The sequence below is a fragment of the Leopardus geoffroyi genome, chromosome B4 (genome assembly GCF_018350155.1).
Source record: "Leopardus geoffroyi isolate Oge1 chromosome B4, O.geoffroyi_Oge1_pat1.0, whole genome shotgun sequence".
Taxonomy (NCBI): Eukaryota; Metazoa; Chordata; class Mammalia; order Carnivora; family Felidae; genus Leopardus; species Leopardus geoffroyi.
Window position 1 is genome coordinate 60,159,339 of NC_059341.1, and position 20,309 is coordinate 60,179,647.

The 20,309-nt window shown below is 38.6% G+C and overlaps 1 protein-coding gene across 6 annotated transcripts in view; it reads right to left on the minus strand.

Annotated features, from left to right (window-relative positions):
- Positions 1-20,309, minus strand: part of ITPR2 (inositol 1,4,5-trisphosphate receptor type 2) — a 508,939-nt gene that overhangs the window by 116,056 nt on the left and 372,574 nt on the right. The window lies entirely within an intron of this gene.

Below are 20,309 nucleotides of genomic sequence, written 5' to 3' on the forward strand. Positions count from 1 at the left end.
GTGTTCACTTACTATCTGTTGATTAAATTTATATCTTAGATAAATGTATAATTGAGCCAGGAAGAAGAAACACCCGCAGAGATATATAACTGATACTCCTTATAATAGATTTAAAATACATGCATATCTAAAACAACTTGATCAGCAGTGTGATACTTCAGTAGGTAACAGTACCAATATAAATGACAGCTTCTATATACACAAATAAATAGGTATTAATATTTCAGAGGAATTTCTCTTATGGAATATAATCAAAGCTCTCTACATTAGCAGTTTGTACTAAAATCCTATGCTTCTGAATATTCACATGTCAGAATTCATACTTTTCTCAGTTTTATTAGGAGTGGAAATGGCATTTACAGAATAAAAATTTCACCACAAATTGTCTTAAACTTCTGTTGATAGAAGTAATCTTTCTCTCCCATTTGAATGTCTATGACATTTGTTGCCAGTTCTCTTACGTTGTAAATAACTAATACATGATGCCTTCACATATCACTTTTATGGCCGTCTTGAACAATTCCTGAAACCCTGCAATGTCTTTAACCTTTCAGGTATTCTACTTATGCCTCAAGTTTCCTGAGGGCTTCTAGTAAAAAGAATCCACATATAATTCTTATTCCTGGCACCATTCCTATCTCTTACCCTGTGCCAGCCACTAATCCTAAACACTTAAGTGCATGGTCTCATTTGATCCTTCTAGGAAATCCTAAAGTAGGCACTCGTATTATCCCCATTTTACAGATAAGGAAACTGAGGCACAGAGCATTTAAGGGAGTTGCCCATGATAATGTCTCTAGAAAATGATAGAGCCAGTATTGAACCCAAGCAGTATGGTTTCATAGTATTCTTATCAACTTACAGAGCAATAAATAAGTCTTTGTACTATTCTTAAGATGTTAACTCAAATTGTGATTATTAAGAATGGAGATAAATTTTAAACAATAATCCAGGACCTATAAAACCTCATAAACATTATACTTGTAAGTGGTAACATGGTAAATTAAATATTCATTCCATTGATGCTGCTCTAAAGCAAATCATTTCCAAAGCTATTATTTTAGATTGGCTTTCAGGGATATTTATAATTCACTCAAGAAAACCATTTACATTTCATTCTTGACTAAATGTGAATTATACAGATTTTTATTACAAGCTGTAGTCATGAAATTTGTTGTGACTTATAGGTGCTTCTAAAATTCTAAATATGTTTCAAAGGATAGAATTATTATAATCATTTAGGCACATTAGCATATGTTTTAAGAAATTTGTTGAAGGTAAAATTGGCATGACTTGTTTACAGTTTGCATCTAGGGCATGAAGGAGTTAGGATTGACCCCAACGGTATAGACCTGAGCAATTGAAGGCTTAGAAATTCCAGTAACTAAGGAAAAATGCAGAAGGAGCATATTTAGGGAGAGAAAATCAAGACTTTGATTTTGGACACATGAAACTTTATGTATCATGCAAAAAGGAGACGATGAGCAGGCTGTTGGATGGACGTGTTTATCAAGAGTTCTGTGCAGAGTTCGGGAATGGAACTATGTACTGAGGTGTCATCAGTATATGTGTCATACTTAAAATCATGAGCCTAATGAGATGACCTAAAAGTGAGCTCAGACAGAGAAAAGAGATCCAAAGAACACCAATAGAATTTAGGAAGAGGAGGGGAATCAGAAAAGAAGACTGAGAAATTTGCGCCAGGGAGGTCGGAACAAACCAGTGAAATCAGGGGTCCTGGCAGCCAAATGAAGAAAGAACTTCAGGATGGAGGGAGTGATCATTTGTGTCAAAAGTTGATGACAGTTGAATCAAATGATGACCAGGAAGTGACAGTTAAAAGTCACTGATAACCTCGACAGCAACAGTTTCAGAGAAAGGTGGACACCAAAGCCTAATGTAACAAGTTGAAGTAAGAATGCATGGATAAGAAGTATAAACAATGAGTATAGGCAACTCTTGAAAAGCACCACTATAAGGGGGAGCCAAGAGACAGGGTGGTAGCTAGACAAATGGATAAGGCAAAAGGGAGGTATTTAAAAAAAAATTTTTTTTTCAACGTTTATTTATTTTTGGGACAGAGAGAGACAGAGCATGAACGGGGGAGGGGCAGAGAGAGAGGGAGACACAGAATCGGAAACAGGCTCCAGGCTCTGAGCCATCAGCCCAGAGCCCGACGCGGGGCTCGAACTCACGGACCGCGAGATCGTGACCTGGCTGAAGTCGGACGCTCAACCGACTGCGCCACCCAGGCGCCCCAGGGAGGTATTTTTAAAGATGAGAATTGTAACATCACGTTCGTTTAATTTTGAGAGAGCTGGAACGTTTGCTAAAGCAACATCTTGACTAGGTGAGAATGGAATAATCTAAGATGTAAGTGGAAGGTTTGTGCCTTAGATAGAAACAAATTCAACCATACTGACAGCAGAGCTATGGGCGCAGATTCAGGAGGGTGTTAGTTTTGATGATGGGAACACAGAAAAGTTTTGGGTTTTTTCCTGGTTACTTTTATTTTTTCAGTGTAGTAGGAAGCTGATAATGAGGATGAGAAAGGAGGTGTTGGAAATTTGAGGAAGAGAAGATATGAGATGGTGAGCTAGGGAAAGTGAACACACTTGGAAAATGTAGTAGGATTGTCAGGAAGTCCTAAGAGCTCCCTTTCTGTGATGGTGAAAGCGAGGTCAGTAAGCATGTTTGTGTGTTTTTCTCCAGTGAGGTTCAGCTGTCTGGGTCCAGGCATAAGTAGACAGAATTGTAATTAATGGGATTTGTGGTGTTTCAGGACAAGGTCAACAACACACCAAAAAGAGATACGTGGAAATTAAGAGTCCATGCTAGGACTTTCAATGGGCCCATGGAAGCTAAGCTGAATTACAAAGGTAATGAAGCCAAGAGGGACAATGAAAAGGTGGTAGGATCAATGAATTGTAGCTTCTAATGTCTTTAAAAAAATATGTTGCAGTTGAAGTGCTAGAAGAAAGTACTAGTTAGAAAAGGCAAGCCAGACTGAGATACTTAAAGTGGAACTCACTGATGGGGGGCAGGGAGCAGTGACTAGTAATGATCAGGTTTTAGGTGTAACCATATATCTATCATCTGATCTCCATCACCACACTGCCCTGAGCCACCATCTTCTCTCACCTGGAATATTGCAATAGCCTTTAATTGGTCTCCCTGAGTCACCCTGGTCTCCCAGAGTTTAGCCTTAACACAGGAGCCAGAGTCATCTTTTTGGTACAATCATGCCTCTTCAACTCAAAACCCTCCAATGGCTGCCATCTCAGTTAGAGTTAGAGCCAAGTCTTCACCATGGCCAACAAGGCCAATAGAATCTGGCCTTGTTACACCTTTCTCATTACTCTTCTGGTACCTCCCCAACATCCCAGCCCTTCTGGGCTCCTGACTGTTTCTTCAACCTGAGAAGCGTATCCATCTCAAGGCTTTGTAGGTGTTCCCTTTCTGGATCCTCTTCCTCTAGACACCTGCATGGTTTGCTTCCTCACCTTCTTCAGGACTCCTTTCAAATAATGGCTTATCAATAAACATGCTTTGAATAATGACCTCGGCCATCTTCCCTAATACATCCAACAACATTTCCTCCTTTATTTTTCCCCATAGCATACTATGATCTGACATACCATATTTTATTATCAATCTCTTCATTAACTATCCCTGCCACAACAGAGTAAGCTTATGTTCTTAGAGAACAGAGATTTTCATCCATTTTGTTCACTGTTATATTTCCAAGGCTTAGAACAGTGTCTGGCACATAGTAGATATTCAATACATATTTGTTTAATAAATTAAATATAAATATCAGAACTCTTAAATCATAAACAAAGGATAGCTTTCCAATGTAAGACATTAATTTGAATAATTTCTTATAAATTTATTTATTAAAAACTTTTACTTCTTTATAGTTACTTTATAGTATTTAAATTAACATAATGATTTTAAGAAACCAACAATGCCATTTTATGTGATATAATGAATAGTACAAATCTATCCAGATAATTTTCATTTAATATGTACTACTTAACAGAAACAGCAGGACTTCTCTCTTTCCTGCAGTGTTAATGAGATGATTCTACATTTTCTTGTTTTATTGAAGATAATGGCACTCTCAAAGACACTTTAAAAAAATAAGATGTGGAGGCCTCTCTCACATGTTCAAACATTTAAAATAAAATTTATTCATAATTATATATGTAATCTACACATATATTGGAAAATTAAAAATATATAATAAGAAAAAACAAAATAGAAATAACTGTACCATTTTTTTTTTCTGCCTGGATATCTTTTACATTATTTTGTGACTGAGAGCCTTTCCTGACTAAGTAGCCTAGTTTGCTCTTGCTTGTTCTGTGTTCAGATGGTGCCCTGTAACATACCTAGATAGCAAAATTTCTCATATTGCATCTTAGTTAACATTATGTCTCTCCAAGGAAAAGGACCTTGTCTTAACCTCTACATTCTCAGAGCCAAAAACAGAACTTGGTACACCAAATAGACACAATAGATATTTGCTAAAGAAAGAAGTTAGTGAACGACATTCATTATGTATTTATTGAGCAAAAACTCTTAAATCTCAATGAATTATCTCTCTGTTTCCTCCTTGATAAAATACAAAGGCCAAAGAAATATAGTTAGACATCAGATGATGGTAGAATTCCCAGGGCTTGTAGAAATAAAATATTTTAATATTTTGTTCTTATTTCATAGTTAATTCATGTACTTATGTCTCTTCTGCTGTATTGTAAGCTATTTGGAGAAGAAGGACCTGAATACTCAATAAATGTGGGCTTGAACCCTGTGAAGCAAGGATAGCATCCCTATTATATAAACAAAGTACAAAAGTAAATAATATCTCAATGATTCTAAAACATGTGAAAATAACTGGTATCGATACAGAGCTCTCTGGTCCAAGTTTACAGTGTACTAGAAGCACAGTATAAATTCTCAGAGACCAATTAACATATGCTCAATAGTTTTGGTTTTTTTTAAAAAGATTTAGTCCCCTCTATATGCACTCCTATTAAAAATGTTACCCAGAATGACCATGCTGCCAATCACAAACATCAGTTTTTTCTTAGTGATGGGCTCTTTACTTTAGCCAATTTTCTCTACCATTCCCTGCCACATACTTTTTTATATGGCACAAATAAAGAAAAACAACCCCAGAATTCAAAGAAGCAACAGCATCATTTAATATCATGTGCTTTGGAAACCAAATGTGAAAAAAAAAAAAACGGTAAGTTTCTAGACAAGTATAGCACATCTGTGGAGATCCATCACAATGAGAAATGTAATTTAAATCTTAATTAAAAACTTGAAAAGAGTTAATGAAGACATACAAGGACAGTCGTCTTATGATATATAACTTTAGCTCACAGAGACCCTCACAACAGTATTTGAAATTACCTGATGTCACTATACAACATGGTCTGGAAAACCAACCATCCATCAATGTTACTAATAATGAGAATCTGAACATGGGCATCATCACTGAATACTAAAAAGGAATAATGTTATAGTTAGAAAATCTCTGGGACCTAGAAATACTTACAATCCACAACAGTCTTTATTAGGTGAAATTGTAGCAATCGTTTTATACATGGCGTGGACATGATGCCTACATTCGCCATACCTGCTTGGTAAATGGTGATGAAAGAATTTTACCAATAAAAAACTCTTATTAGCTCATTACTACAAACAGAAAAACTAGCCTGAGATAATTTATCCCTTTCATAATATTAAAGTTTTAAAAAATGCAATGTAATATATGGGCAGATATATGCATATATATATATATCAGGGAGAAAGAAATCAAAACATTGGCAGTTAGCCTTATAAAAGAATAAAGACATAACTCCCACAAGGAAAGACTCCCTTGAATGCATAGAGATCTTTCATTATGTGTTGGGGGGGGGGGGGAAGGAAAATCATGCACTTCATTACTAGTCATGACATATTTGCAATTTAAATACATATACAACTTTAAACAAGAATAAAAATTTGTGCATATACATAAAATACATACACACTCGTAAGTACCATATACACAACCATATACACAAACATATATAACCTACAGCTAAGTCTTTAAGTAACACTGTGCAGCTTTTTAAATCCAAGATTAGGGAATAAAGATGACAGATTTAGGCTTTTTATTTTTAGCAGCATCCCTTATTAAACCATTCACATTTATCTTCCTATCATTAGAATTCTGATTCATTTCAGTTTGGGTCCAAATAAGGATGGAGTAAAAAAAAAAAATCAAGCAATTGCACTTGAATGATATTCAACAATGATTATTCTTTGGCACTTCTCATGTGATTTTTTTCATGTGAGTTCCACTTGTATTAATTGGTAAAACTGACAGAGCAACTGCCTTTCCAAAGATCACAAAGTGCGCTGGAGCCTGAAGTCAGAATAATTGGCTTGTACGTTTACGTTAATAATTGTACAATGCTTTTATAGCAAACACTCTTCCTGTTACAAGCAGAGAGAAATCAGCAGGAGAATATAAACTAAGGTGTTTACCTTTTCTAACATGCTTAAAATACACAAACCTGTTTTCAAAACATGTATCTTTCTCTGATTTGGTGTTTCTTTTATGTAGAAAGCAAAAAACACTACTGTGGGATTATAGAGATAAGTAAGACTTATTCTCTTTCTTTAAGCAATCTACTTTCTAGTTGGAGGAATGAAAATAATTATAGAAATGTAATTAATATGAAGGAAAATGAGAGGAATGCAAGAGATCACATTTGGTGGTAGCACTAGGAAAAGAATCATGTAAAAAATGCATCTGATAAAGGTTTTAAAGAATGGATAAAATGTCCATAGGCAGGAAGGGGGAGGTGAGGATGTCATGAGGAAGCCATTCTTAGGGGAGATGGGGACCTGCATGAAGAAAGTCACAGAAGATGGGTAGAGAGAGACAGGTCTGGAAGGTGCAATCATACTAAATACCCATGTAGGAGTTTGAGCAGAGAATACTATTGAAGGTTGAACTGTGTCCACCAAAAAGACATACTCAAGTCCTAACCCCCAATAGCTGTGAGTGTGATCTTACTTGAATATAGGGTCTTTGCAGATGTATTCAGTTAAGATGAGGTCATACTGGATGAAGGTGGGTCCTAATGCAAAGACTAGTGTCCTTGTAAGAAGAGGGAAATTTGGACACAGACACAGACACATAGGGAGAATGCCATGTAATAACAGGAGACAGGGACTGATACAAGGCCAACAGCACCAAGAGTTGCTGCTACCAGCAGAAGCAAAGAAGAGGCAGGTAAGGACCCTACCTTAGAGCTTCCAGGGAAAGCATAGTTCTGCCAATACCTTCATTTAGGACTTGCAGCCCCCAGAACTGGAAGCGAATAAATGTCTGCCATTTTAGACTATCAAAATTGTGGTAATTGGGGGCGCCTGGGTGGCTCCATCGGTTAAGCGTCCGACTCTTGGTTTCAGCTCAGGTCATGATCTCACAGCTTCGTGGGTTCAAGCCCCACATTGGGCTCAGTGCTGGCAGCACGGAGCCTGCTCGGGATTCTCTCTCTCTCTCCCTCTCTAGCTGCCCTTCTTCCACTCATGCTGTCTGTGTCTCTCTCAAAATAAATAAACAAACTTAAAAAAAATTCAAAATTGTGGTAATTTGGTACAGCAGCCCTAGCATGCTGTATCAGTCTGTTTGGGATGCTAAACAGAAATACCAAGGCCTGGGTGGCTTATATATCATACAGATTTACTTCTCACACTTCTAGAGGCTGGGAAGTTGAAGGGAAAAAGCACCAGCAGATTTGGTGTCTGGGGAGAGCTCACTTCCTCATAGACAGGCGTCTTTTCACTAAAACCTCATTGGTGGAAAGGGCAAGGGATCTTTCAGGTCTCTGGTATAAGGGCATTAATCCCATTCATGAGGCCCCTACCACCATGACCTAATCACCTCTCAAAGGCAAAAATTCCAAACACCATTGCACTGGACGTTGGGATTCAACATATGAATTTGGGGGTGGTGGGTGGCATAAACATTCAATCTATAGCAGAAGCTAATACAAATGCAAGCCATTAGGAATTTTTCTCTTAATTTTGACATGTTAAACTAAGATCTTCTTATTCTTTTCCCCTTCTATTAGAAAAAGAATTGGGGGATAGAGAGAAACGATTTGAGAATGGTGCCAACTGTCCAGAGCTGCTCTCAGTACTACAAAGTCCCTTATAAAGAAAATAACCCAAAGAAGAAATAACTGTCCCTCTAGAACATTGATACCAGGATTATGATTGTGTTCGGAGTAGGGTCAAACTCATGTTAAGAAGAAAAGGCTTTCTCACATGAGACTGAACTGTGTGGTCTCAGCAAGAAAATATTCACTGTGGCAGGGGTATGTGCACTTAGACCCTTTGTAAGCATATAAACTTCTGGCATTTCTAAAAGAGAGGATCACTTGCTCTCTACTTCAATCAGTAAATCAAGGCTGAAGGAACCCCCCCAGTAATTTTCAAATTAAATCTGAGGTTAAATAGTGAAAGATGCAGAAATGGTGGCATTTCCAGAAGAGGGTGAGCACATTAGAGAGTTGGGGGTGAGGGGTAAAGTGAGGGGAGAAAATGTGGACGAGTATTACACAGACATGGGTTTGATATTATGTATACAATATCTATATAGTATTATAGATAAGGCTATGGGAAGCAGACAAAAGTACTGATTCTCCACCAAAGAGTGTAAAGAAATGGATTAGCTGGAAAACCTCAGTCTTTCTTAAAGTTAATGCTAGTTCTTTTTTCTCCTTCCCAGACTTTCTTGTTCCCTAGTCAAGCATGGTTGTCCATAATGTCTTGCAGAATTTGGATTTTAACTAGAGTGGAAAGAGAAAGACCTAATGTTTATTTTTCTGGACTTCCAAAAGAATCTGAAGAGCACGCCTCAGGGGCGCCTGGGTGGCTCAGTCAGTTAACCATCTCGATTTCAGCTCAGGTCATGATCTTGTGGTTCGTGAGATGGAGCCCTGCATCGGGCTCTGTTCTGACAGCCTGGAGCCTGCCTGGGATTCTCTCTCTCTTTCTCTCTCTCTCTCTCTCTCTCTCTCTCTCTGCCTCTCCTCTGCTCTTGCACACACACATTCTCTCTCTCTCTCAAAATAAATTAATAAAGTTTAAAACACACACACACACACACACACACACACACACACACACACACATAAAAACAGAGAATGCCTCAAAGAAAGCATGGCCAAGAGGAAAGCATAGCAATGGAGAGGAAGGTGAACAGAGGGAGTGTCACTCTGGGAAATACAAATCAGTAAGCCTGGGAAAGAGATGACACAAACCCCTGAACACCTTGAGAGGCAGTTGTGGAGGACAGGTGGACTGCCAGACCAACGACCTCAGACACAAAGGAAAGCATGAGATCTCAGGACTGTTTCCTCATACCTACAACCATAGGGAAGTAATGACCTGGTTCCTTCCCTCCTCCTACAGGACTAAAGGAGCCTAGAATGCCAACATTACTCTATATTTTATCAAAGGAGTTGATAAAGGAGCATGTTTATAAAAGGAGTTTAAAAAATATATAGGTTTTATTCATCCAATATCCAAAATAAATTCTTTATGGTTCTTAGAAAACAGTTTATTTTTTCCATTGTGGCCAATCTAAGACAAAGATGGACAAAATGACAAGAAATTCACCAAAACCAACCAACCAAACAGACAACCCCCACACCCCCCCCCAAAAAAAACGCTCAATTTTCAGATGGTCTGGACTCCTATTCATTAGGGTCTATCTAAAATCACAGTAAAATCAATAAAAGACCTTTCGTTATTATAATGAAGATACGCTTGATAGCTCAAACTTCAAAGCAAGGCAAAGTAGGAAAGAAAAACCCCGACATAAATGGCCCACCAGCAACAATGCATTTTTAAATGATTTAAGGTAGTAGGTTATATTTGCACTATGGTTTTGACATAAAGCATTCAAAGTGTTGCTATGAAAACTCCAGCTTTCCTAGTGATTGCTGAATTTCATCCTAATGGAGTGGCTCTCAAAATGTGGTTCCTGAACCAGCTGCATCAGCATCACCCGGGAACTCCTCAGAAACCCAAATTCCTCGGTACTGCCTCAGGGTCCTTTAGAATCAGAAACTCTGTGGGTGGGGCCCAGCAACCACTTTAGCAAGCCCTCTGGGTGATTTCAATCCTGACTACATTTAAGAACCACTGTCCTCTTGGAGAGGAAATTTTACCACCAGGACCAATTTAAATACTGGACAGGAATCATCCTTCCATTTAAATTGAAAACTAAAGAAGCAACGGTTTTTAAAGGAGTTTTTTTTTTTCCCCTTCCCTACAAGAAAAATGTAAACAATATTAGATACTCTTAATAACAGTAATTTCCTGAACAATTTTTTTTCAATTGTAACTGAGATCAGACATATGAAAAGTATTCCATTTAGCTTTTAAAAATTGGTCATTTATCTACTATATGATTTCACTCATATGTAGAATTTAAGAAACAAAACAGATGAACATAAGGAAATGAAAGGAAAAAAAAAGAGAGGGAGGCAAACCATAAACTCTTAAGGATAGAGAATAAATTGAGGGTTGATGGAGGGGTGCTGGGTAGGGGGGTGGGCTAAATGGGTGATGGGCATTAAGGAGGGCACTTGTGATGAGCACTGGCTGTTATATGTAAGTGATGAATTGCTAAATTCTACTCCTGAAAACCAATGTTATACTATATGTTAACTAACTGGAATTTAAATAAAAACGTGAAAGAAAAATAAATTATAAGTAAGTAAATAAATAAGTAAATAAGTAAAAAACCAAACAAATAAATAAATATTGGTCATTTATCACTCATAGCTTTAATTTCTGAGCTCATTTTACACTTTTAAAAATATTTCTGTACTAGAACCCCATTCAAGTAAAAAAAATTGCTAATAAGGAGGTTTATATAATACTTATCAAAATATATAGTACACGTATTAGTTTATAAAATTAGTTTATATGCTTATTTTCATGAAAAGAGTAGATGAACAAAATTACCTTCTAAAACAAACTTTTTCCCTACAATTATTTAAGTCAAACTTATTCTTGAGTTTGATTTTGCTCAACCAGAACAGGTCATACTTTCTTTTACTTCAATACTTCAAAAGCTATATATATTAGAATTTTATAAAAAAAAATTTTCATTTTTAGAAAAAAATACCTGTCATTTTATATTTTTCATGCAAAATTTAATGAAGTATCATGCTTAATTGCTTCTGATATCATAGTAAGAATATACATCAATATTTTCTGAATGACTAAAACTACATGAAAAAGACTACATGAAAATAGTAAGTAGGTCATCTTATCTGAAATCAGTATTTCACAAAAATATTCTACATTAATCATTGTTGTAGTGTCCTATTCAAAACGGATAAAATATTTGGGGGTGAGAAGCAAAAAACGAAACCAATTCTCCATGTTTCATGTGATTATACAAAACACAAATAAACATTAATAAAAAGAGAAAGTAGCAACTAATCTCTAGAAAACCCCCAAATGATGTACACTTGTAGTTTTTATTTTTGTTCCATAGAATTGATGAAAGACAGATGTTCATCCAGACTCTATTTCTTTCTGATGATCATAAAGATGAGTCTTCGAAATTTCTGGGTCTTACTATTCCTATAAGGAGGTAATGTATTTATTTCTTCAGATCCAGAGACGAGAGGATAAGACTACTTTAGTAGCTCCATCAAGCATTTACAAATCGGTGTGTTGGATATTTCCCATCTGCGTTCCCTCCCGAGTGATTTTTCAAATGTGATCTGGATAGGAACAGCAGAACACAAGGATCCTTCTCTGTGACAATTCAGATGATGATATGCGAGCATGAAATGCTATTTATTTGATTTTAGTGTGTCTCCCTCACCTAAACTATAAGTTTCAGGATGACAGGAATTTTGTGTTCACTGTTGTATCCCATGCCTCCAGGATAGTGTCCAGTACCGAACAGGTCCTTAATAAATATTTATTGAATGGATGGATGGCATAGAATGTTCCTGTCTGACCAATTTTTAATGGTACATGTTTCTAATTTTCCAGAGTAGATTGATTTTTGTGAAATGTTGAATTACAATTTGTAAATGTGAAAGATATTTTAGTTCTTATTTATGGAATAAAGTGATTAGTCATTTACTTACAACATAAAGAAAACAAGAATTATACTGTCCCTTATCTCTTCAAAAGCATTCTAATTCTTTCACTGTTTCTAGTGGTTCTTTTTTTCCAAGGCAAGCACAAAGAGGTGAAAAGAAGCATCTTTTTGAGACCTCTGACCATATCAAAATAGGTCTTGCGGTTGACTGAAAAAAACATTAGGGTCCTTGCTCTCAAAGCAATTGTTGGAGAGAGTGGTCTTATCATTCACACTGAGGGATTACCTCTGGTTCTGCCACTGACCTTTCATGGGAACACGTACAAATCACTTGACCTTTTTATGTCTAATTTACCTAGCTGTGAGAAAACAGTAATACCTACACTATTGTATCAAAGAAAATTACTGGAGGATCTGTGTTCTTAATGTTCCTTATGCTCCTGGACCGATGAGGCTTTAGTGAAGAGCACAGTATTACTCATTACTCTCCCCTATGATACACCTATTCTAAGAATGAGTCAATTGCTTTTCTGTTGCTTATAGACATGACAAAGCCACTTTCAAGTGGGTTAATTAAAGGCTTGGAATGATAATGATGAGTTCCACAACAGTTCTCACACTGCCAGTGTGCTCAGGAATCCAATCTGAAGTGCGCAAATTAGCCAGATGTAAAATCGGGGGTGGGGGGAGGGGTGGGGGGTGGAATGTGGGGAATTGAGAAGAAGCCCTACAAGATAATTTTCAGGAACTTTAAGCTCAATTGTTTGAAAGCATTTCAACCTCAGGTTGTTATAGCTTTCTATTTCCAAGTTACATCAGACTGAGAACTATCATGCGAGTGCTGCCTCGATGTTTAACTGTCTAATCAACAGCTGCTTAAAAAAAAGGTCAGCTTTTGTTAGAGTGGTTCTCAAAAGTGAGAGAATTATTGCTCAAGTGAACTTCTGCATTTCAAAGGCAAACCTAATAAAGGAGGAAATGAGGTGGCAAGGTGAATTTCAACTCTAAGTAAGGATACAGATCACTTGAATCAAAGTGAAAAGAGACAAAGAATTTTGAACAGATGTATTTTGTTACTTGTTCATTCTGTGACATCCAACACCCTTTTAAATGCTATCTAGTCATTCAGAAGTTAAATTGCCCAGGTTGTAAATGAAAATACAAAGGAGGGCATGAAAAGAAGGGAGGAAATACAATTTAGAGACAAACTCATTTAGGAAATCCTGTTCTCCTTTCTCAGAAAATTATACAGCTAGCTGGTAGAAAAGACATTTAAGGGTACAGGTATTGATCACAAACATAGATGCTATAGACAGTTACTGCCTGTGTTATAAGCTTCTTTGGTACTATATGATGAGGTCACGAATTATCTATAAATGGAACATAAAATTGTTAGATCCATAAAGCATGTTATATGCAATTTTTATACAACAAAGGACTCATAATCCCAATCCAAAATAACAAAAGAAGTTTTCCTTATAACTCAAGCAATCATGAGCAAATACAATGATGGGTGTATGTCTTGTATGCTCGTTCTAAAATAGTTCATGAACCCCTGATGTGTGCCCAGTGATTCCCCAGGAAATGGAGTTATAAAAGTGAACAAGACAGTCAAATCTTCAGCCTTTATGGATTGACTTTCTGGTAATGGAGAAGACACAAACAAACGAGCAAATGCTAAGAAGAAAATAAAGCAGAGGACAGGAGTAAGGAGCACCGGGCAATGGAAGTTGCCATTTTATTTTATTTTATTTTATTTTATTTTATTTTATTTTATTTATTTTTAAGCAGGCCAATGCCCAGCAAGGAGCCCAAGGCAAGGCTCCAACTCATGACCCCAAGATCAAGACGTGAGCTGAGATCAAGAGATGGATGCTTAACCAACGGAGGCACCCCCAGGAAGTTACCATTTTAAATCAAATGATCAGAAGGGTTTAGCAGAAAGTTAAAAGGGAGAAGAAACAGTAAATTCAACAACACAAAGCAATACTTCTTGACTTCAAAGCACAGCCATGAGACCCGTGTGGCTTGAGCAGGTAAGGAGGAAGGTAGCCAGAGAGATGGGTGAAGGGGGAAAAGGGGCCAGGTCATATTGAGAGGCTTTTGAGGCCAATGCCAAGATTTGAGTTTTACTCAGACATTGGATATTGGGAAGTTATGAGCAGACAGATGACATACTCTATTTAAGGGCTAGTGCTGTCACTGTGTTAGAGAAGACATAAAGGCAGGCACAGGTGAATGGAAGCAGGGAGAACAGACGCTCATTGCAAGAATCCCAGTGAGAGATGGCAGTTTGGGACCAGGTGGTGGTGAGGAATGTGGGCAGATTCTGAAACATATAGTGCAAGAAGAGGGATGATGCCAGAGATGGCTAGGGAGTAGGACTGCATAGTTAGCATCACGGGCTCTGGAGAGACCTGGGTTCAAATCCTTTCTATCCCACTTGTTAATCAAGCATTGTGGGCAAAGCAACAGCCTCACTGAGCTTCACTTTCTTCTTCAGCAAAATGAGGTTAATAACAGTGCTTTTTAATATTTACCTATGAGATGATTAGATGAGACACCGCACCTCGTACAAAGTAAGATGTTGCTAAATGTGAGCTAACATAATAGAAAGAAGGAAGAGTAATCAGGAACATGACGTTAAAATGTCTCCTAAGTCATGCCAGTGGGTGCATACTCTGTTCTATTGGAAGCTCCTGAAGTGTTTAATGAAGAGACAGACACTTTTGAGAATAATCCCTTTGACTTCCCTGTGGAAAGTGACTGAAAGGAACCTAACCAGAGGCAAAGAAACAAGAGGCTGCTGCAGTTGTCCAGGCAAGAAACGAGGATGGCCAAGAGGAGGAAATGCAGAACGAGTAAGAAGTGGGGAGGATCCCAGCGACATTCAGGAGGTAGAACCGAGGGGATGTGCTCTCTGGATGGCAGCCATGGAAGGGTCAAGACGAATGCCAGCTTTCTAGCTTGATAACTGGTTAAAGAACCATGCCACTCACTAGCAAGAGAGCTCAGAGTAACTCTCAGGAGGGACAGATGACGACTTCAAGACTTAGCTTCCCTGTGCCACAGTGGGCTCAGATTGCCACGTAGAAGAAAGGAGAATGTCAGGGCCTTCGGGGGAAGCTAGCAAGGGCCTGGTTGCCTGTCACCACCAACACCAAAGCATTGATCTTTTCCTGATATGTGTGTTCAATTTATTGCTTTGGAAAACTTCTCCTCAGTTTGTGTCAATGTGGAACATGTGGGAGTGATCAACTTTAAAAACAAGTTAAATATGAGGCACTTCTAGAATCTGTGATGCAGTCAATAAAATTAGGAGCGATGGAGGGGAACAATTGCAAGGAAACCTTGCCCTAATAAATTGTTTTCTGTTAAAACTATAAAGAGGTATGCTGTTTATTCCTTTTGGAGCTCATTTGTGGGCCCTCTTGCAGCATCCATTTAGAGCCTGATGCTGACGCTGTCTGAATTCGAGCCCTACCTTGCCCTAATGAGCTTCAGGAGGGTTGATGCGCCTCTCCTTCCTGCCTCCGTCTCAGCAGTCAGAGCGGGAAGGCCTCACTGCAGCTCCCAAGCCCACTGACATTTCATTAGCACTGTTGCTGCGATCCCAGAGCACGTCTTACCAGATGAGAGCCATGAAGCACCACCCAGGGTGGGTACAAGCTAAAACAAATCCCCCTCTGACAGAACAAGATGTGCTTTTGCAAACTGGAACCTGTGAGTATTTCCTATTGGCTCTTTACTGATACTGTTTTTTGGTAAGGCCGCAGAGCTGAAAGGAAAGCAAGGATAAATACGAGGAGCCTTAGGACATCTTGGAGGACGTTTTAAACCAAGCACATACCCGCAAACACACACCACTTCTTCTGAAGAGTAACTGTAGTGTATTGAGGGTTATCAATAAAGTTGCTCAGCAGGACAACAGTGAATTGTAATGGCACCATTGTTTATATCTTGTTTTCCCTCCACTCCATGTTTTAGAACTAATATTTCACTTCTGTTCTGCATAAGATTGGGGTCAGAATGGGACATTTTGGCTGAGGTGCTTTGAATCATTGCTTCTTTGATTCTAATGTACACTTTGGAGTGTATCTACTTTTTAGGTAGTAATCATTCAGCCTCCTCCATTTGCTGCTGCCCATTTGGGGCCCCCAGCACTCAGTGTGGATTGCTCTTGGTAAGACTGTTGATGACCTGCTGAGTGCCAAATCCTGGAATCAGATTTATGGCTGCACCTTGTGTGTTGAATTCTTTGGGGCCCCTGGTCCCTCCCCTTTGTGAGTCTGCGTCCTACCTCACGTTCACATCCCGTTCCTCAGACCACTCATTCTCAACCCATTTCTGCAGGTTTCTCCTCCTCCTTTCTTTTAAAGTGTGATATTACTCAGAGTTCCATTCTCTTCTTTTTTGAACATTTTTTAAATGTTTATTTATTTTTGAGAGAAAGAGTGTGAGCAGGGGAAGGAGAGAGAGGGAGAGAGACACAGAATCCAAAGCAGGCTGCAGGTTCTGAGCTGTCAGCACAGAGCCTGATGAGGGGCTCGAACTCACCAATGGTGAGATCGTGACCTGAGCTGAAGTTGGATGCTTAACTGGTGGAGCTACCCAGATGCCCTCAGGGTTCTGTTCTTGACGGTTTACCCTTCTCTTTCCAGTGGCTCTTCCTGGGAAATCTCAACTACACCCACCATTTCCAACAGCATCTATACTAACGTCTCTGTACATCGATGTCCCACGCCTGGCTCTCTTTTCTGAGAATCAAGTACATGTAATCAACTGCATGTTGTACACCTCTAACCTAATGTTCCCTAGGTTCTCAGATACCAAAGATCTAGAACCAGGCTTCTCCTCTCCACACTGTACCTCCAAGCCTTTTCTATTTCCAATCTTGTGAAATGCACCATCATCTACTCACCCACCAACTCTGTACCTGGGAGTTATCCAAGACTCACACATGATTCCCACTCTCCTCATACCTTTCCCACTCATTAAATTGGCCAGGGATGCAGCAGTGCTTGGGTTAAGGAGGTGGTGATGGCTTCTCCTTGCCAAGATCTACACACCCTCTGGACCTGACCCCGCCTGCCTACCTCCTCAGCCTCATCTGTGTCTCTCTCCCTCTTTTGCCTGACATTCTGGCCTTCTCTTCATATTTGGCCATTAGAGACTTTATATATAAAGCAGTAGGAGGCTCAGGATTCTCACATTGCCTTATAGGGCCAAGGAATAGATGCCTACAAAAGAGTTATGGTTTTCATTTGTTTTGGTGCAAGTTTTTAAAAGGTCTCTTCCTATTACAAAATAGCAAAGATCAATTCCTATAATTTCTGAGAAAGCGTGGTTTAACAGAAATGAAAGTTAGGTGATAATCAAATTAGCCTGATATCTGGAAGGTGGAAAGCACAAAAGTAGAAGGAAGAGAATGAAATGAAATAGCTGTATCTGGATCAGGTGATCAGGCTCTCAGACAATTAGGGAAGGAAGCTGAGGAGGGAGAAAGTCTGGAGTAGCTTTTTTGAAACTTTTTGGCCTGCAGACAACTCGAGTAAAAATATCCAGGATATATTGTAAAAAAGCAATTTGGGGCTCTGACCCAGACCGACTCAAAGTCTCTGGGGATGGGGTCCAGGATTTGAGGCACACTACAATTTGAGAACCACTGCTTTTGACCTCAACTTTAAGACACAGTTTGTCCCAAGTTGTATATCAGATGCGAAAAGAAAACTACCTTTTCCCCCAGCTAAGTTTCTTCCAGTTTGACCCCTATTCTCTCTCATTCCAATTGCTTCTGCCTTCCTGTCCCCCTCTTCCGCTTCTGCTACTTGATTCATACTCCTGTTTCATACTTGATTCATTCATTTGCTCAATTTGATGAATGAACATATGTCTGCCCCGTCGATTGCTTAGTCAATTCTCATTTATGATCAAACTCTCACTGTTCACAGAACACTGAAATCAGAGTCATAGCAATGGAAGGAAAGAATGGCCAGTGTGCTCTCTTTTATCCAGTCAGAAACTCTATGTCTCTATGTGTGTGTGTGTGTGTGTGTGTGTGTGTGTGTGTGTGTGTGTTACACTCACATACAAAATGAATTAAACATTATAAATATAAACATGAAAAATACTTACAAACACATGACCTATTGATTCTTCTGCATAAAGATACTTCAATGTTTGGGGTGCCTGGGTGGCTCAGTCGGTTGAGCGTCCGACTTCAGCTCGGGTCAAGATCTCACAGTCTGTGAGTTCGAGCCCCGCATCAGGCTCTGTGCTGACGGCTCAGAGCCTGGGGCCTGTTTCAGATTCTGTGTCTCCCTCTCTCTGACCCTCCCCCGTTCATGCTCTGTCTCTCTCTGTCTCAAAAATAAATAAACGTTAAAAAAAAAAAGATACTTCAATGTTTTTCACATTTTTATTTATTATTGAGAGACAGAGAGAGACAGAGCATGAGCAGGGGAGGGGCAGAGAGAGAGGGAGACACAGAATCTGAAGCAGGCTCCAGGCTCCCAGCTGTCAGCACAGAACCTGACGTGGGGCTCAAACTCACAAACCACGAGATCACGACCTGAGCCAAAGTCGGACACTTAACTGACTGAGTCACCCAGGCGCCCCGTGCATAAAGACACTTCAAATGTGGGACACACGGGAAACTTTTTGACTGTGAAGATTGTAAAAATCATCTAAAGCAGGGTTTGGAAAACTACAGCTCATGGGTCAAATCGGACTTGCCACCTGTTGTTTTTTTAAGTGAAGTTTCACTTTAACACAGCCATGCTCATTTGTTTACATATTCTCTATGACTGATTTTACAGTAGAATGGCAAAGTTGAGTATCTACATCAGAGACAGCCCAAAATATTTACTATGGGACCCTTTGCAAAATGTCGGCAAACTCTTTATAAATGTAATGCACATTTATGGTTTGCAGGTCTCATACAGCTGACAAGATGTTAAAATCATAGAAACATAGAGAAATAGACACACACATACATAGGTTTCTAGAAGCTAGGTTTTGAACCAACCAATTTTATATGTCTAAAAATGATTCTATTTTATCAATAACATAAATCTTAACAAGGGACTTTCCAGAAATTTCCCCCGCTGTATAATTTCATATAACTACTTGGTTGTGATGTAGAAGGGGGACTTTTTTGGTCTGGCCGAGGATAACTATTTCCCCTTCTGAAACTTGACTTTTCAGCCCAACAGTTTATCTTCCAGAATGATTTTGTTATAATGGTCTGTCATTTTTCTGTGCCTCTGTAAGTAATTCTGAAATTCAGAATGTACCAATAGCCACAAAACACAAGTGCTGAGCAAGCTCACTGCATTACTAGTAAGACTCACGTCCCTATATGAGTCTCTCAGCTCTTAAATCAGAAGAGAATGGTTTTCATACGCTAGCTTAATATGTTCTAGAACTGGATCTACTGACTAAAAGGTATTATTTGGATCTCTCTCATGCCATCCTGTCTTATACTTCTACAATGCGTCTTCAGGATAGAGTGTCAGCTGTATAGTTTATCTTTCTTACATTTATGTTTTAGCTAGAAAAACAAGTTAATCAACATGCATAGGCAGATACATGCAAGCACGTGTATAAACATGCAGGCCCAGAATATTACTCAGTGCTTTGATGTCAATGTTTTTATACTGGCTCATGTGTTTACTAATTATATTTTCTCATGGGTTCATTTTTAATTGATTTATCTTTAAACACTTGCTTAATAATGTCAGGGTATGAATTAGTGCATGAATAAAAGTACAATCATTAAAAGATCTTTTTAAGACTTGTAATAATACTTTTGAGTCAGTGGATACCTTCTAAAGCAGATTTCTGTGCCATTTGTTTTTGTGTTATTGTTTCAGCATTCTACAAAATCATTAATATCTCATTAATTTTATGGCACCATAAAGAAGAACTAAGTACCCTAAGGAGCAGTTTAGCAGAAATGTATGCTATGTCACATTTCAATATATATTTACACTGAATTATTTTTTGGGACTTAAAGCCCTCTAGAATTTGCTAAGATGTGCCCTCCACTGCTACTTCTCACATCGGCACCACACGGTTTCCTCTGTCCCTTTAATTTAATGTCCCAGAGCATTTAACCTCCGCATACATATTATGGTGAATATTTCCTCTACTCATG